This window comes from Homarus americanus, unplaced genomic scaffold (assembly GCF_018991925.1).
Source record: "Homarus americanus isolate GMGI-L3 unplaced genomic scaffold, GMGI_Hamer_2.0 scaffold52806, whole genome shotgun sequence".
In the NCBI taxonomy this organism is placed as follows: domain Eukaryota; kingdom Metazoa; phylum Arthropoda; class Malacostraca; order Decapoda; family Nephropidae; genus Homarus; species Homarus americanus.
The window spans coordinates 4949873-4969174 of NW_024720773.1; the positions used below are offsets into that span (position 1 = coordinate 4949873).

At 35.8% G+C, this 19302-nt stretch overlaps 1 long non-coding RNA gene across 1 annotated transcript; it reads right to left on the reverse strand.

Annotated features, from left to right (window-relative positions):
- Window positions 1-541: 541 nt before the first annotated feature.
- LOC121860917 lies at window positions 542-4090 on the reverse strand. The gene is made up of 2 exons (XR_006087949.1): window positions 3231-4090; window positions 542-2983 (listed from the first exon to the last, which is right to left on the reverse strand). It is a non-coding gene; the product is annotated as an uncharacterized LOC121860917 (long non-coding RNA).
- Window positions 4091-19302: the final 15212 nt, after the last annotated feature.

The following is a 19302-nucleotide window of genomic DNA, read 5'->3' on the forward strand; positions in this document are numbered from 1 at the left end:
CTCTGTCTACTAGGAAAGTTATTACAGATTATGGGTTAAACTAAAGGAAATTTATTACAGGTTGACAATCCTTTATCCGAAATCCTTGAGGCTAGAGGCATTTCGGATTTCGGAATTTTTCGGTTTTCAGAATGTTTTTTTTTTTTTTAATGTGTATTAGCCCACCCGGGCATAGATCACTGACCCACATGGGGGCCTGGAGGAGGGGGTGCAAAAATATAATAAGAATTATTATAATAATAATAATAATAATAATAATAATAATAATTCATAGGTCTAGGTCGTGTTTCTCACTTTTTATCTTTTTTTCATTCTTGTATTTCTTTATTATTATTATTTTATTATTACAGTATTATTGTTGTTATTATTATTATTAATTTTATATTTTATTATTATTATTGTTATTATTATTTTATTTTGGTGTATTTTTATTAAAATTTTTAATTACTATGAATAATTATTATTATTACTATTACATTTTCGCCCCCCAGGCCCCGATTCGGGTCAGTGATGTATGCCTGGGTGTGCTAATCCGTTAAAAAAAAAAAAAAAAAAAAAAAATCGGTTTTCAGAAAAGGGGTTGTCAACCTGTACTGTATGTTAGTCAATCTATATGTATACAGTACTATGTTGGTCCATCTAATGAAAACTTACTATGTTGGTCCATCTATGAAAACTTACTAGGTTGGTCCATCTATGAAAACTTACTAGGTTGGTCCATCTAATGAAAACTTACTATGTTGGTCCATCTATGAAAACTTACTAGGTTGGTCCATCTAATGAAAACTTACTATGTTGGTCCATCTAATGAAAACTTACTATGTTGGTCCATCTATGAAAACTTACTATGTTGGTCCATCTAATGAAAACTTACTATGTTGGTCCATCTAATGAAAACCTACTAGGTTGGTCCATCTAATGAAAACTTACTAGGTTGGTCCATCTAATGAAAACTTACTATGTTGGTCCATCTATGAAAACTTACTATGTTGGTCCATCTAATGAAAACTTACTATGTTGGTCCATCTAATGAAAACTTACTATGTTGGTCCATCTATGAAAACTTACTATGTTGGTCCATCTAATGAAAACTTACTATAGTAAAACCCTGTTTTTACAAAGGAGCTTAGGACTGAATTAATTCAGTAAATACATATTTTTGAACCATTACAGTATAGGGTAGGGTAATCCACCCTTATAATTACCCTGTACTGTACTGTACTGTAAAGCAAAATGCACAAAAATATGAAAACCCTTGGAACTAAACATGTAAATGTTTGTTTCTCCTTCACCAATAAACATGATACAACTGTGTAATTACAATAAATGATTTATATACATTATACAGGGGGTCCCCGGGTTACACATGTACAACTTACGAACATCTGCCGATATGAACGAGGTCCAATAATGTTTAATTTAAAATTTACAGTATTTTAGTTTATTTACCCAATGACTTATTTTTTACTTACATTTACTGTATTTTGTCATTATATTTCTTTTCTCTTTAATTAAGTGATTTTAGATGTACAGTATATAAGGACTAAGGCTATGATATAATGGGATTTTAAACAATGTTATGTAAGTACAGTATGCACATAGGATATATGGTTTGAGTTAAGTATACGAGTATTTTCGACTTAAGAACCATCTGCAGGAACGGAACTCGTATGTAACCCAGGGACTGCCCGTACATAAAACCAATGCAGTTCAAAATTACTGTACAGTTTACATCATGGCTGAAAAATACTTGATATTACAGGAAGTTTAGTTAATGTATGATATGTGCTAAGTAATTCAATTGGCATTAGCCAGCTAAAATATTAAAAGTGGCATCCCCATAGTAAAGGAGTTAATTAAAATGATCGACTTTCCTTCATATACTGGATTGTAGTGCAGTATACCTTTGTTTAGCCGACCTATACGGGGAGAGGTCAGGTCGGAAAAGCTGATAAGTCAGACAATTGAGGTATAGCATGCCCTTAAAATTCGTGGGGGTTTGGGTCTAAAAATAGCCACGAATTGCTAAACCAAAACCACGAATACAATTTGCTGACCGGGGGTTAAATTTTTACACTTGTGCAAAGTGTATATTCCCCCTAGGGCAATTATTTCTTTTACCTGTACAGTACTGTATATGTGTGTATGTAGACACACACACACACACACACACAAATAAATAATAATGGGAAAATTCTCTCAGAAATAATAAAAAAAAGAAAAAAAGAAAACAGAATGCATCAAAATGCAGAAAAAAATGCGGGAGTTTACCTCCCAGTCAACTCCATGCTTTGTTATTAAAGTTGGGTTGCCTCTTAAGAATTACTGTCTCTACAGCGAAAGGCATCTGAGCTCCAGCTGGGTTGATATGTATTATAGATCAAACTTAAAGAATTTCTTTCATAGCCATCTAACCAACCCAACATGAAGGACGTTGGTAATTGTGGTGTAATACTGTACTTTTTTCACAATATGTTTGTAGGATGGTGTGTGCATGTAACTGAGTAAAAATGAATGAAGAAGGTTACGTATATCTACACGAAATTGCGAGTTGAAAGACCATAACACCTCACAGCTTGGCCCAGTAGCCTGGTGGTTACAGTGATGAGTTAACCGAGCTATAATGACACGATTAATCATTATTAAACACTCTTTTATCAGTAAACACTAATAATAACAGTAAATCCAGTGAAATATGGCAGGGAGTGAGGCGAGTTACAACTGCAAATGACGCCCTAACTAGCAGTCACTCACTCCCCTTATCCACTCCCATTGCCAGGCATATGTATGGGAGAAATATATGACCTTCCTTTCTTTCTTCACTTGTTTGGGCACCTTCCTGCAGCTAGATGAGGGTGTTTGGGAGCCATCACAAGCACAAGGAGCACAGTTGTTAAGAGAGCAGAGTAGCACATGTGCAAAATGGACAAGTGTTTAACCCGGACTGTCACTGCTACGGAGTGAGCGCACATGGTCCAGCCACCTGGGACAAGAGAGACACCATAAAACTCACAGGCTCCTGTCCCAGCCATGAAAATGCTGTGTACTTTAAAACTACCTGCAGACATTCTTGGGTATATCCAGGGTGTCATCCATGAATAATAGAAGGCCGCAAATAAAAAATCCACAAATTGTAAGGGCATGCTGTACTGTACAAAAATAAAAAATATAGTATGTATGAAAATGATGTATTTACACCAATTTTAAAAATTTGGTACAAAGGCACTCACCTGCGTAAGTGACCAGCAAGGACGCCATATTTGTTATTGTTCGGTGGTTGGTTGATGCTCTTCCAACATTCACTTAAAATACAATTATAAATTTATTTGAGCCTTAGAACAATGAGTGTTAATTGTGTATTATGCACCACTACTGGTTGTGGTCACAGAAAGAAAAGGAAAAGTGTCACATTAGATTTGAAGAAGGAAAGTGAGCTGTGGACATAGCAAGAGCTGTCGGTTTGCAGCCTACAACTGTAGGCAAGAACAATTTGTTGATCGGTTATTGTGGGGGTCGGTTAAATGAGGGTTTACTGTGTAGTATAGTATACTGTACATAAAAACAATACAACATTCTTGTACAGTATTCCATTACACAAGCATCCAATATGTGCATGAAAAACTTGAAGTTAAGTTGTGTTGTCTCACAAGTAACTGTTTGTTGAGTCAGTGGACTTGATGTGATGTCACAGGAACCAAGCTTTGTCTCAGATGTTTTAACCTTTAACCAACAAATTTTTTTGTTCCCAACTTCCCATTAATCCCTGTTAAGGTTTTAGCTACAATATTAAACAACACCCAAGCAAAATCATGTTTACCATAAATATATCCTAAGGTATAAAAACACAACAACTGTACTGTACAATAGGTGCTGGTGTCAGTGAGTGAGCGAATGTCATGGCCCAATTTTTTTTTTTACGGGGATTAGCTTAAGATAATCAACTGTGTCAAGATTTATGAAGTGCATTTGCTCCAAAAAATATATAAATAATATGTAATCATATTATTACAGGTTGTACCTCTCTAGTCCAGCAACCTCGGGACCTGACCAGTGCCGGACCATGGAAATTCACCCTTTTCTTGGATACCTAGATAGTGACTTGTGCTTATGCTGGAAGCACTAGCACCACTTTCTCTGCATCATGGTCTCTTTGAAGACATATTGAAGTGTTAAATGTCGTATAGTAGCTTCTCAAATTTTGCGAGTTTTTAATTCAACGTATTTTATTGGAACACACACACACAAAAAAATAAATAAAAATTTTGACGGCGGAAAATTGAATTTCGATGGCTTTGAACGGCCCACCAACGTGCAGACGACATGCATAATCATGTAAACAGCGTCATTTCTCTTATGTACAAAAGATTCATTATTGTTTATTCGTGTAAACAGCGTCATTTCTCTTATGTACAAAAGATTCATTATTGTTTATTACTGAATGTCTTTTTTATTGAATTAATGTTTATGTGTGCAAAATGAGCAATACAATTCATTAATAATACGTAGAATATTAAAACACACGAGGAAATGACACAGCATTGTTTTCGTTGATTACAAAACCAGTGACTGACTGGTTCTACATATAAAACTGAAGAAAATAAGACCTTGGTTGTAGCTGTAGTAAAATTAATATGGTTGTATTAACTAATGTTATTTAATGTTAATAAGTGGAACAATAGAAGTAGCTAACGATAATGGTAAAGAAAAAAGAAAGATCGCGTATGTAAGTGCGCACACGTGAAAACATATCGTCATTACTTTACATAAGAATATGAAAGCAACACTTATTTACTGTTCATATATATTTAAATTAATGTTTCTGAATTTGTTTTTATTGAATTAATGTTTGTGTGTGCAAAATTAACAATACAATTTATTAATAATAAGTGGAATATTAAAACACACGATGAGACGAGACGGCTGCAAGGCATTGTTTATGTTAAAGCTTACAAAACCAGTGACTAATTGGTTCTACAGATAAAACTGAAGAAAATAAGACCCTGATTGTAGCTGTAGTAAAATTAATGTAAAAAAATTAATATGGTTGTTTGAAGTACCTGTAATGTTATTTAATGTTAATAAATGGAACAATATAAGTAGCTAACCATTAATGGTAAAAAAAAAAGTGAGACTGCGCGTATGCAAGTGCGCACATGTGAAAACATATTGTCATTACTCTACATAAGAATATGAAAGCAACACTTAATTACTGCTCATATATATTGAAGGGTTAAATGTTGTACTCTGTATAGACAAGCAGAGAGAGAGAGAGCAGCCAAACTGCCGGATGTAAACAAACCTTAATTTCCCGCGGCTTTGTTATTGTTTTTTTATGGGGATTAGCCCACCCGGGCATAGGTCACTAACCCACATTGGGGCCTGAGGGGCAAAAATTTAATACTCCTATAATAATAATAATTCAGGTAGTAAAAAAAAAAAAAAAAAAAAAAGCTGCCTATCTACCTATTGGACAAACTAAAATTGTTCCGGATCATGAGAGTTTCCGGACCACAGAATGCCGGACTAGAGAGATACAACCTGTATTACAGTACAGTGATCCCTCGGTTAACAAATTACCTTCCACAAGATTCTTCACTTCGGTTAACGAGCAAACCCTCGGTTAACGAATTCCTTACGAATTTTTCCCAACATGTTTTCGCCTGCATTTGGCTGCCCACCAGCTGTAGTATTAGTCCGCCAATACAGTAATCGGTTTTAGGGCTTAAATTCCTTATCATTTTAGTAAATATCAAGAAGGTTGTACTATTCAATAATTTTAAAAGTTTTATATTAAATTCTTCAGTCATTTTAACAATTACTGAACATAATTGAAGTACAGGAAGCTAGTTTTTTGCACGCCAAACAGCCACTCAACACACCAAGCTTGGCGTCAGTTTGTTTACCAGTTCAGAGGAAGGAACATCTTGTTTGAGACTCTTCAACATAAATGCTTTCTTTCTGTGTTTCCAGTCAAATTATTGGTCATTTTGAAATATATTTTACATATTGACAATATATTATGCAATGCAGTGTTGATTTAAAGAAAATAATCTTGAATTACACCAAGTGAACTAAAATTTTATGGGTGAAATGGCGGCATGGGGTGACTTCTCTTCCATCCCAATGCCTTCTCTTCTCCCTTCTCCTCCACCCCCATTCTAATTCCCATCATCATCATCAACCAGGAGCCTTCTACATGCACACCTCAAAGTAGGTGTACTTTACTGCATTTATTTTTAGTTTGAATGTAATTTTCGGTGAGCTGGAACCAATTACCCCAAAACCCATTGAAACAATGGTTTCGGTTTACAAATTTTTCGGTTAACGAGCAACCTTTCGGAACGAATTGTGCTCGTTAACCGAGGGACCACTGTATTATTATTATTATTTTAATTTTTATTAATTTTAGTATTAAAGCTACTTCTCGACTTACGATCTACTCAACATACAACCACCCGCACATATGACCGCCGCAGTCGGTACCAAAATTTTTCAAATGACGCGCGTATTTTCTAGGACCGAAACGTTTCCGTCCCGTACGAGAGCGTCGCATGGGCTGGGTCGCCTCGTGGCTACAGCATCCATGCCGTAGCGCATTCTCAGTTGGTGTTTGGCTGTCATTGTTGTCGGTAGTTATCGCGCTGTGTACTGACAATATTTTCGTTTCTAATTCACTTTAGAATGACTGGCAAGCGTAGATGTGAGAGTTCTGGTGGTGCTCAGAAGAAAAGAAGACAGTCAATTATTTTTGAGATGAAAATGAAGATAATAATGCAATATGAAAATGGAAAAACGGTAGCAACCATTTCACGCGACCTAGGCTTCTCTCACTCGACGATCTCGACAATTTTGAAGGACAAGGAACGAATTTGTGAGGTAGTGAAAGGATCAGCATCTATAAAGGGAACGATAATAATGAAAAAAAAGACAAGGTCCTATTCATGAGATGGAAAAATTACTTGTGGTGTGGATGGAAGATCAGATACAAAAGCATGGACCCTTAAGCCTTCTAACCGTACAGGCTAAGGCAAGAAGCCTTTTCGAAAGCCTAAAGGAGCAGGCAGATGAGTGCGACCAAAACTTTACAGCAAGTCCTGGGTGGTTCCAAAGGTTTAAGAAATGTTACAGTTTGCACAGTGTAAAGGTGAGTGGAGAGGCAGCAAGTGCTGATGTGGGTTCTGCCGAAGCTTTTAAGGAGGTAGATAGTGTCATAGTGGAGGGAAATTATTTGCCTGAGCAAATATTTAATGTGGACAAAACTGGCTTATTCTGGAAGCGCATGCCAGAACGGACATGCATCCACAAAGAGGAGAAAACCATGCCGGGATTCAAGGGCCGAATCACACTTCTGTTAGGGGGGGGATGCAGCTGGTTTCAAGATAAAGCCCTTCATGATATATCATTGAGACCCAAGGGCTTTTAAACATGTCAGCAAGCACACACTACCACTGTTTTATTGCAGTAACAAAAAAGCATGGATGACTCTAGTACTGTTTGATGATTGGTTCCTGACTTGTTTCATTCTACGAGCCAAGGAGTATTGTCTGCAATAAGGGATTGCATTCAAAATTTTATTATTTTTGGATAATGCTCCGGACACCCACCACACCTGGACGACCTGCATCCTGATGTTAAGGTAGTGTACATTCCACCTAATACTACCTCTATCATCCAACCCATGGATCAAGGTGCTATTGCTGCTTTTAAAGCGAAATGTTTACGTACTACCTTCGCTCAGGCTGTTGCTGCTACTGAAGGTGAGAAAACACCCAGAGAGTTTTGGAAGGACTACAACATTTTGAAATGTATAAAGGACATAGCTGCAGCATGGGATGAGGTTACAGGTCAGTGCATGAATGGAATATGGAAGAGTCCTGAAAAGATATGTGAACAGTTTCAAAGGATTTAAAGTAATTGCTGAGATTAGTAACAAGATAGTGGAGTTGGGTAAACAGCTGGAGTTAGAAATTGATAATGAAGATGTTAAGCAGTTGGTTGAAAGTGTAGCAGAAGAGCTAAGTAACGAGGATCTTATTGAACTGGATGCACAGAAAATTGCAGAGGAAGAAGAGAGTCAAAATGTAGAAGAACCTGCACCCCCAAAAAGTTTTCAGTGAAACAAATGGCAGAGGCATCTGCTACTATTAATAAGGGGAAGCAAATGTTTGACGCAATGGACCAAAATGTTGAGCGTTTTGCAAAAATTGACAGAATGATCCAAGATAAACTTGCTTGCTACAGGGAAATTTACAATGAAAAGGAAAGGCAAACTGTGCAGTCTAAATTGGACGTATATTTTAAGAAGTCCCCCACTGCTGTCTCCTCAAACCCCACCAGTACTGCCTCTTCACTCCCTAAAGATGATCCAATACCTTCAACAAGCAAGTATCCCCTGTATGTTAACCTGTCTGAAGAAAGCGACATTGATGACCCACCCAGCCCTGTCTCCTCCTCTGCTACATCCAATTAATGTAGTCTCCATGTTTAAATAAAAAATTATTGGGGCCCCGTGTGCATTCAGCTAACTACATTAAAGGTAAGTGCACAGTAACACTGTATTCATTGTTTATTATTGATTACTTTTACTGTACTGCATTTCATTTTTTATTTTCTATGTATTTACCCCGTCGTAAGTCGGGGAGAGACTGTAGTAACAAAAATCTCATCAGAGAAATTCAGCCGCCTTTTATATCAAACTACTGTCCCTTCATTGTTCTTATCAGTTGTGTGAGTTTATGCGTCATCTGCAGGCATGTGTAACTTGTGATCGGTTAATGTTCCTTCACAGTGTTTGTTTCGGACACGGTGATTGGTCTAGCAAGGAAGCAAAACAAATACACCACAAAACCCTCTGGCGGTAGCTTACTGAACTAAACATAGTTGTGGTCGCCGTTGAAACCTTTAGTGAATCGCCTATTACCAGTTCGTACCATCACCGGAGCCTCTCAAGATAAGGTCATGTTAGTGAATCTGGACCCTGGTCCTGCTCTAGCCTTAAAGACTGCCATTTATTTTCTTTTGTGACTCAACACTTCTATAAGGTCATCATTATTTAGGGTCCAAAATACTGTGATGCCCAGATGCCTAAGGAAAATGGAAGAACACTGAATGACCTGTTATTCAACATTAAGTTCCTTTGATTGTGAATCCCATGATGGGACAGAATACACATCTTCCACTAAGCCCCACCTTAATCATGGTTAATAAAACTAATATTTCTGGATATGAGACCGCCTATTATATCAGGGTTGACTCATTCCACCTCATCTGTACGACAAAGCCTCCTCCTGTTTATCTTCTTCCAATAAGAAGAGTATGATGACTCTGGTCTAATCCACATGAAGAATGAGCCATAACACTCAAAGATTAAAGACATACTCCACAGAGTGAAGCCACTTGACTTTATCCAAAGTTTCTTTTCCTAAGTCTGCCCAAATTCTACTGGATTATAGATTATACTGCATACTGAACTAATGTGCCATTAATCTTTGCATGTGGATGAATACAAAGAACTCATTATTAGAGCGAACCCTCACAATTTTGGTCTTCCAACATTGTGGACACCTTGGGACATTCAGCCAAATATCTAAAATGAAGGTCCTAAAATTTGAAAGTGTGGTATAAATTTATGGTGGTCATGTGTTGACTTCTCATGTGCACAATGCATAATGCTGGGGGCTACCTGCCTCAACCATTGACTTGCCCAAATAGTGACCTGACCCATAATGTGCCAGACCACTGCCTGCTTAAGTATATACCTGAAATTTGCATCCCTATGCACCAAGTCATTTATACACACTTGTTCCACAAACATGTTTGCCTTATATCTATCTTGGTTGATCCAAAATTGCATTATTCATTTATTTGTCATTTTGTGAAACTTTTAAGGCTCTACCAAAGGCTTCCAGTGCTAGATTTGAGCAAGGTTTTAACATCAAGCATAACAGTAAGGCTGATACTAAAAGCATCAGCTGCAAGAGGGACTCACCCTGCCTCACTGTTTCTTTGCATCTAATTATTGTGTACTGTACTGTAGACACTTGTCAACACAGTCTTCATTATCCTTACCCAGCCACAATTTTTACTTTTCTCTTTTTATTTGTACTTTTGTAACTTCACAGTACTACAGCAATTGCTTTCAGTGTGATTCTTGCTGGATGCATTCAAAAGCAGAAAATAACAGAATGAGCATATTGTGCAGTAACTGGATCAAAGTGGCCCTCTCCCCAGAAACTCTAAAATTATAATGAGTGTTTCTCATGTTCTATTATTCACCTCACAAAATCAACCACCAAGGAAAATAACCTTAATAATATACCATACAGTAATATCTTCTCTAGCTGGAACTTTCCGGAAAATTCTGGCTTTGGGAACGATTTTCTGAAGGGCACATTTTCCAGAAAACTCTGAGAAAATTTTCCCAGTACCTGGAAAATTCTGGGGATGGGGGATATTTTTTCGGGTTAGAGAGATGATGTAATGCGCAATTTCTGGAACTTCCAAGAACATTTTTCCATTACTTGGAAAAATTCTGAGGATGAGGGTTTTTCCGGCTTTGAGATAGTCGTCTCATTACTGTACCCGGAAATCTCTCATGCCCGGAAGTGCTCTGCACCAATTGATCCAGCTAACGTAAATATCACTGTACATACTGTATAGAACAGAGAAGAGAAGGCATTAGCATTATATCAGTCCTAATCATTATAATAATCATCTGTGAGGTAATTACTACACCACATGAGGTCCCTCATAACACCATCTGCGAGGGAATTACTACACCACGCCAGGTCCCTCATAACACCATCTGAGGGAACTACGTACTACATCACATGAGTTCCTCCTAACACCATCTGGGAGGGAGTTACTACACTACGAGTTTGCTGTTCAACACCTACATTAATCTGTATGTTCACTGTATGTTCCTTTACCTTTCTCTAATGAAGGCTTTTGTTAAACCACCAATGTATGTAATAAGTCATTTATGTCCAATGTATATTTTCAGCCTTCGGGCTGCAGAACTTTTTCAATAAACCGTTAATTATTATTATTAAGTTAACTCTCTCAGGACAGGAGGAAGCGATAGAAACCAGTGTAAAAATTACAGGAATAACTTCAGGCCTCAGAGGATGTCACAGTGGCATACAACAGGGAAAAAAAAAAAAAATTATATATACATACACACACACACACACATATATATATATATATATATATATATATATATATATATATATATATATATATATATATATATATATATATATATATATATATATATATATATATATATAAACATTAAACTCGGTTTTTACATCAAATTTTTTATTTCACCACTGTATTCCTGAGCCTTTCCTTTGCTTTGTCATGTGTACAGTAATCATTCCTTATAATGGAATTCTTTTTAGCAGAATTTTTTTTTGCCGGTTATTTGCTTCTCCATGTACAGTAGTGGAGCCTTCCACTACACGAAAGAATGTTCCGGTAATGCCCGTGTGGACTCGTATCATTGTTTAGGAGTGATCAGTGAGTTTCCTGCCTCGCCTTGCAGTGTCTCCCCGCACATTGTTGTTGTTTCCCAGGTTTTTTCGTATTCTCCCAGCGTAAACAAAAGAATATCTTATTAGTTATTTGCTAATCTCCTGTATGTGCAAAATCATAAGACGTGTACATTTGAATGGTTGGATATGTGTATGTTGGGTTCGTTGCCTCATTGGACATTTCTGATGGTTATCAGGTGGCCGACAACCCGCTCTCGGTATTTTACAAGTGGTTTGCGACAGTCACTTTCTGCCTAACCACTCAGTATCTGAGAATGATGTATGAATACTGCAAAGAGCATCAAATACCATATAAAGTAACCATTTAAATAATAATAGAACTCCACATAACACGTTACCAGTCAGCTGTGCGAAGGCTACGCATGTTACCATTGTTACATGTAATAAAACTATAAAAGTTGTGGAAAAATCAATAGTGTACTTGAATGAGCCAGAAAAATAAAGAAAATATAATACTGTGCAGTATTAACTCTTTATATTGAACTTCACTATTACCGGACTGCTCCACAGATTCCAGTACTGTAGTATCTTTCTATTCCCAACAAATTGGCTTTACTCTACTCTACCGAACCCCTCCTCAAATATAATACAGTAAAGCCTCCGATAACAATGGTTCGACCAACAACTTTTCACATTAAAACCCGAGTTAATTTAGGACCCAATTCAATTTACGTCCTTATTTCAATCGTATTTACGACCAAAATATAATAAAAATAAAATAAAATTACAATTTTATATAAATAATAACTAAATCCTGATATGTATTATAAAAAAAAAAAAAATGAAGAGCGCTTTGCGCAAAGAAGCTGCCTGGCTAATGATTGGTAAACAACGGTCGGAGCTTGACGGGCATTTTGTTTTCACGCATCTGGAACAGGAACTGGAGAAATAAATATCAGGTTTCTTACATCCCTATTCAACACGAGCAAGAGAGCAAGTGATGGTAGTGTTGTTTCAAAAGCTAACAGAAAGTGTCTAAGCTTAGCCGAGAAACTAGATGTGTTAAAGCGATATGTAAAGGGCGAGGGGTCTGTGGATATTATATGGAGCAAGCAATGAACATATTTTCTGAAGTGGATCCATTAACAGAACAAAGCATTAAAATTTAAATGAACGCAAATAACCTCTACATAAAGATGTATAATGAGAGAAGAAAGCAGCTGTGCAAGGTTCTTTTGACAGCTTTATTATTCGAAGGCCTAAACCATCAACTTCAGCTACACCATCAAATTCAGCATCATAAGCAGCTTCAACATCAACTTCAGGTTCAGTAACAGTTTCAGCAACAGCTTTATGGAAAGCAACAGCTTCAGCCAGAGTTGAACCTGATGACTTTGTCATGAGTAAAAACTCACACAATATTCATTTGCTGTTCTTATGTTTTAGACTTTACCACCATTGGTGAATAGAATTTTAGTTTTACATTCATAAATATTATTTAAAACATATATGAAAAGTAAATAAGTGTTGCTTTCATATTCATATGTAGAGAAATGACTATATGTTTCACTTGTACGCACTTACTGTTCTTACGTTGGCGTTCCCAATCGCCTCGTCTTATTTCTTTACCATTAGTGGTTAGCTACTTCTAGTGTTCAATTTATTAACATTAAATAGCTTTACTTAAAACATAAATACAAGTATTCAATTTTTTAAATTAAGTTCAATACAGCTACAACCAGGGTCTTATTTTCTTCAGTTTCTTATGTAGAACCATCGTCACTAACGAAAACAATGCCGTCTTGTCTCCTATTGTGTGTTTTAATATTCTACGTATTATTAATGAACTGCATTGTTCATTTCACATATACAGTATAAACACTAATTCAATGAAATACATATTCAGTAATAAACAATAATGAATCTTTTGTAATATTCTTAAGATAAATGACTGTTTCCTTGAGTGCGCACATATACATTAGCGTTCCACTATCAGTCACCTTTTCTTTAATATCAGTGGTTACTTCTACTGTACATTAAATAACATTAATCAAAACATACATATTTTTTATATTAATTTTACTACAACAACAACAACAACAACCAGGGTCATATTTTCTTCAGTTTCAGGTGGATAACTGACATTATGGGTGTAAACACTGACAACAATGTCGTCTCGTATCCTCTTGTGTGTTTCAATATTCTATGTATTAATGAATTGTATTGTTCATTTCGCATATATAGAGATTAATTCAATCAAATACATATTCATTAATAAACAATAATGAATCTTTTGTACATATTCTGAAGATAAATGACGCGGTATCCTTAAATGTGCACGTATATGTTGGCGTTCCCAATCCACTTTTTTTTTTGTCATTAGTGGTTAGCTGCTTCGATTGCTCCATTAATTAACATTAAATAATGTTACTTAAAACATATATATTAATTTTTTTACATTAAATTTACTATAGCTACAACCAGGGTCTTATTTTCTTAATTTTCTCGTGTAGAACTATCGTCCCGGACTCCCGGCTGTAAACGCAAATGAAAACAATGGCGTCCCGTCTCCTCTTGTGTGACCATATTATTATTCATTTATATTGTATAAGGTGCATTCAGAAACATTATTTAAAAAATTTGGTTTGCATTTTTCATTAATTGTATTGTTTTGGGGGGAAGAGAGGGTAAAAAGCCACACAAAAGATATGAAAAGGTCACACTTGGGAACACATCTCATTATTATTGCTTATTTTAATGGTAATTAATGATTGGCAATAAGACGATTCACCTTACACTGCAATATTGGAGGACACATTAACGTCGTTATTCGAGGCTTTGCTGTACTGCAATACAATACCCTAATATGAGTTAGAAATAAAGAAAATATAATATAAAACTATAAAATAAGAAAAAATTAGGAGTGGCATGTTAACTGTGTGTGAGAGAAAAGGTAGGAAAGGCAGGTTACTGGCTGGACTGAGTAGAAAATTGCCCCTCCAGTCCCGAGACCCCTTAAGACAACAGTACAGGTACGCAATATCACCATAATTCCCTATCATTTAGGTTCATTTGGTGCTGGATCATTTTACTGTAAAGTAAATCAATAATTTTTCTGCCCAAATAATCCCACTCGGCCTCAGATGATTTATCGTCATATTAAATACCTGATGCTCTGTTTATATAGATGAACAGCTGACCAGCCAGCAACCAATAAGGAGCTGTTTATGTAATATAGAACTACTTTTTGTACAATATCTATGTGTTTCTGTATGATATTTTGTGTTTATTAAAGTCTCGTGTTACCAAACTACAATTTATATATTAAAAAAATCTGGCATTGTGACAATTTATCTGGACTAAAAATACCAAACTTTTTCATTTATGCTGAACAAAGTTTGGTATTGGACGAGTTTTTTTAATTACTTTCTACCAAAAAAAACTTCCTATACTGAACTGAAATGGCTGCTTACCAATTACTGTACAGTAATTTGGTATAGCGAGGTAATACAGTACAGTGTAAAACTATAATATAGGAAAAATGAAGAACGTGTGTGTGTGGGAAGTAAACTTTTGCATGGAGGCAGTGGGCTGCTTTAACTGCGTCGCCAGCCAGCCACACTCCCGGCCACTGTCTCCCTGTCTCCCCTGGAGCCTGATGTGACATCATGGCATACAAAGTGCATTGCAGCAACCACACACGTCTGAGTCAGTTGGCTGGCTGAACTCTGTAGTTCACTCTCGGCATTACCCAGAGCTATTTACTGAACATAAAATATGTGCTAACATTTTATGATGTGCTATGTATCATATTTATTGTTTATTATATTTTTTTTAATTTTGGTATATGCAAAATACAGAATAATGATGGACTGGAACCTATTCCCATTTAAATCTAACCCTGAGAAAGAAGTTCCGAGGATGAAGTGAATTTCATGAACATAACCACTTCATTGCCAGATGTATAGATGTACTGTATTCGATTCAACGGAATCTTCCTATGTTTGGGCCGGGTTTTGATATCAATCGATCTCGCTTGTTAACACTTGCCTGAATGAGTGTACACGCTTTCTTCTCTTATATGTAATGATTACTGTATTACATACTACAATATGCTAATATATACCCACACCACAAAGGGTAGGGAGGGGGAACTTAGATACTGTATAAAATTATTTTTAAATGATTCCATATGATTCATCGCACCTTTTCACATTCACATTCGTGAGTGTAAAGTCTAGTACTGTAACAATAATTATAGATGGGAGCCAATCCCGAGTGTTAAGAAACAAACCAGGGAAAATATAGGACTAAAGTTATACTGTACAGTACTTCCCATGTGACTTTTGAAGCATGAACAATCATTCTACAAGTGAATGAAAGAATGCAAATTAAGTTAGCATGCACAAGTTTCTCAAATGAAAATAAATACTGAAAACTGTGTAACAGATTCTCAAAATGTAAACTATACTCTGTATAGGTAAAAAGCAGAAACAGGAAGGCAAAACAATCACAAGTTTAATAAGATGAAGTGCAATCCTCAGTTAAAAAAAATAGTTAACCTAAGGCAAATCTCAAAAAGGGATACGGACCTACCACACCTACCTTTCCTTACCTACACAGTGGAATCAAATTATCTGATGTTAATCTGGTGAACTCCACGCTTGATGCTGCCTGAGAACACATTGGGCACCATTAAGGCTCTAATATTCACTTGAACTGAAGTGTCATAGTCAAAGCTGCAATGAAATCTTCTGTCTGCTATGAATACAACCTGCACAAAATATTACAAAAACAATATTACATTTTAAAGCATGAAAAAATACCTCTATAACATATTTGGCAAGTTGTCTGTGAAATACTAAGAGTACAAAGCTGTCTACAATGTTATGTAGAGTAGTATAAAGACCCACATTAATATATATACTGCTGTATTAATTTATTTATTTGTGTCAAGAAATTGGATGTTTGACAATAGTAACTAATATATACTGTACAGTTATACCTATGCAATTCAATGTGATTCATCCCAAAATGGCTTTGATATAACAAAATGTTTATACAGTACATGTTTTTTACATTACTGTACAGTATTGCTAATTTTAAGCCCTGATTTCATCCATTATAAAGTTGTTTAATCACTACAATCAAGTTGTTGACAAAGTTATTAAATATATTGTATACTGTAATTTGAACTTAAAATGTAGCCAATTTTAGAAGTTTTAAAAACAATTCCTAATTAGATGGTTTACAATAACATCTTGTACAGTATTAACAGCTTACAATATATTTACCTTCCATTACTTATATATTCATTATATAACTTTCATATTAATTAGCTACTATTGTCATATAAAATACTCTCCCATACCATCTGTACTGTACAGTACATGTATGTATCATTTCACCTAATTATATACTGCAAACAAGAGAGACAAATGCACTTATTACTGTACAAAGATTCTCACCAACTAGATTCTAATTTTCTCTGTACTGTTTATACTGTACTGTACAGTTATAGGTAAATAACATAAGAAATATTTACTTATGGAAGCCACCCTAAATGTGTCGGGGCTCACACAAGTGATCAAACTCATTAATATCCACTTGATACTGTATGGTGTTAATAAACATGGATCCCTCAAAATTCAACTTAAATAAAGATAGAATAATAAAATGAATTAAGTGCTGACAACAGCACAGCATGCTGCTTATATTTCTCCAAGTTTTTATGCTAATTGTACCTGACAACAGAAGTGTAAGATATAACACTTAATTCTAATAAAGCCAATGTCAAAATGTTAATATTTATCACTGGAAAATAAAGAAAGTGAGTTTACATCAGTAATGGGAATGGATTCACAAGAGCAGCGTATCTACACTGAGCACTGACCCTAACACGTACTGTATCTAATGAAATAAAATCTGTATGCCCTTTCTTGTCCAACAGGGTGGCTTATGCAGAACCTCCTCCATCTATTAAAACTTCAGCATGTTCCCCATCAACTCTTATAAACATCCACTTCGTCAGTTCTCATTCTTTCTATGTGTCAATACTATACAGGTACTCCCCGGGGGTTAGGGACCAACATCCAGGTCGTAAGTCAAAATGGTCGTAAGTCGGAAATGCTTAAATAAAACATAGAAAATCGAAAATTTGGGTCTCTTTTTCTTGTCAGCACCACAAAACACTCACTTTTAAGCTTGCCAGCCATTTTAAAGTGAATTACAGATGAAAATTTTGCCTGTGTACTGACTTTGGGACTCAAAAATACATAATTTGACCACATTTTGGTACGACTGAGGCAAGTCGCAAGTGCGGGTGGACATAAGTCGGGGAGTACCTGTACGTATATAACCTCGGAGATTACAGTCTTAGTCACCTTTAAAAAACCTCGGTTGTTTCAATTTATTGTGAAATCTATTTTCTAATACCATATCTGCCCCTCTTTTGTTGACACTAAAGTAGTTATTCTTAATCCCTCACACTATCAACTCTTCAAATATCACTTTATAACCACCCCCATTTAGATTCAAATTTTCTTTACTTTAGAGCTGCAGTAAGTATCAATGATTTCAATTCTTATTAACCTAATATAACTGTCATGTCCATATATTTTCTTTAAACTGTAAAAAAAAAAAAATTACTAAGGCATCCCTCCCAAACAGAGAGCTGGATGACACTTAGAAATTTGTTTACATACAACTGTACTGTACTCTTCTGAACACTCTTTCTGTCTCACTCTTGATACTGGCAATCCTATCTAATACAGACATGATATCTCGAGTCCTTTCTAATAATTTTCAGTTAAGAGTACATACATACATACACACACACACACACACACACACTCATAGTCCTCACTTAACCCGAGTTTGCACAACAGGAAGTTCACATTTGCACGAGGAGCCAATCAAGGAAACTGTTTACTTAGTGTAAAAATGTTCCTGGTCTAACACGAGCCACCACGTGTCAAGGCGTCATCATGCTAGCCTGTCTCAAATGGTTCATTGCCTCGGTCACTCTGAATGTCCTCTTGGTCACACACATATCGTAGTGACTGGCTTAATCTTTGTTGTTTTCATGATTTGTCCTTTTTGTTTTAACCTCCACTAACATGAATGCTAATTGACCAAAAAAAATAACTAGTGAGGCTGACAGCAAGAGACAAAGAAAATCTATTTTGTTAGAGATGAAAATAAAAGGGATTGAACATTTTAAAAAGGGAGAGCACACTGCTGACACTACACATACAATGGGCCTTCATGGGGCAACCATACCTACCCTTTTGTGCTCATACAAGTTTTACAAGTTCACAAGTCTTATTGTTACATCTTGTCAGCTTATTACTGTACAACAACAGCCAGTCACAACAATATGTGTATGACTCAGAGGACAGTCAAAGGCTAATGAAGCAGTGAACCATCAGAGGTGGGCTGACGTGATGATGTCTTTTGACACGTTGTGGGTAATGTTAAAACACAAGGGCACCGCATAATTGACGTATTGTAAAGGTGTTTGATTACTTCAAGGGGTATTAATTAACAGTTAATTACTCAAATTTTAAATTTTTGGACCCATATCCTTAACCAACATATAAAGAAGTCCTGTAGCCTTGAATAAAATTAGAAAAAATTCAGTCTTGATCACTTATGCCGAAACACAAGGTATGGTCAGGCACTTTAGTGATTACAAAATATTTTTGAAGTGAAACCTAACAATTTAAAATGGTAGTTAGTTAGTTTCTATTCTTTTGAAAATGTATATAAAGGTGACTTAAAACTTACAGGCACAGTGTACTTG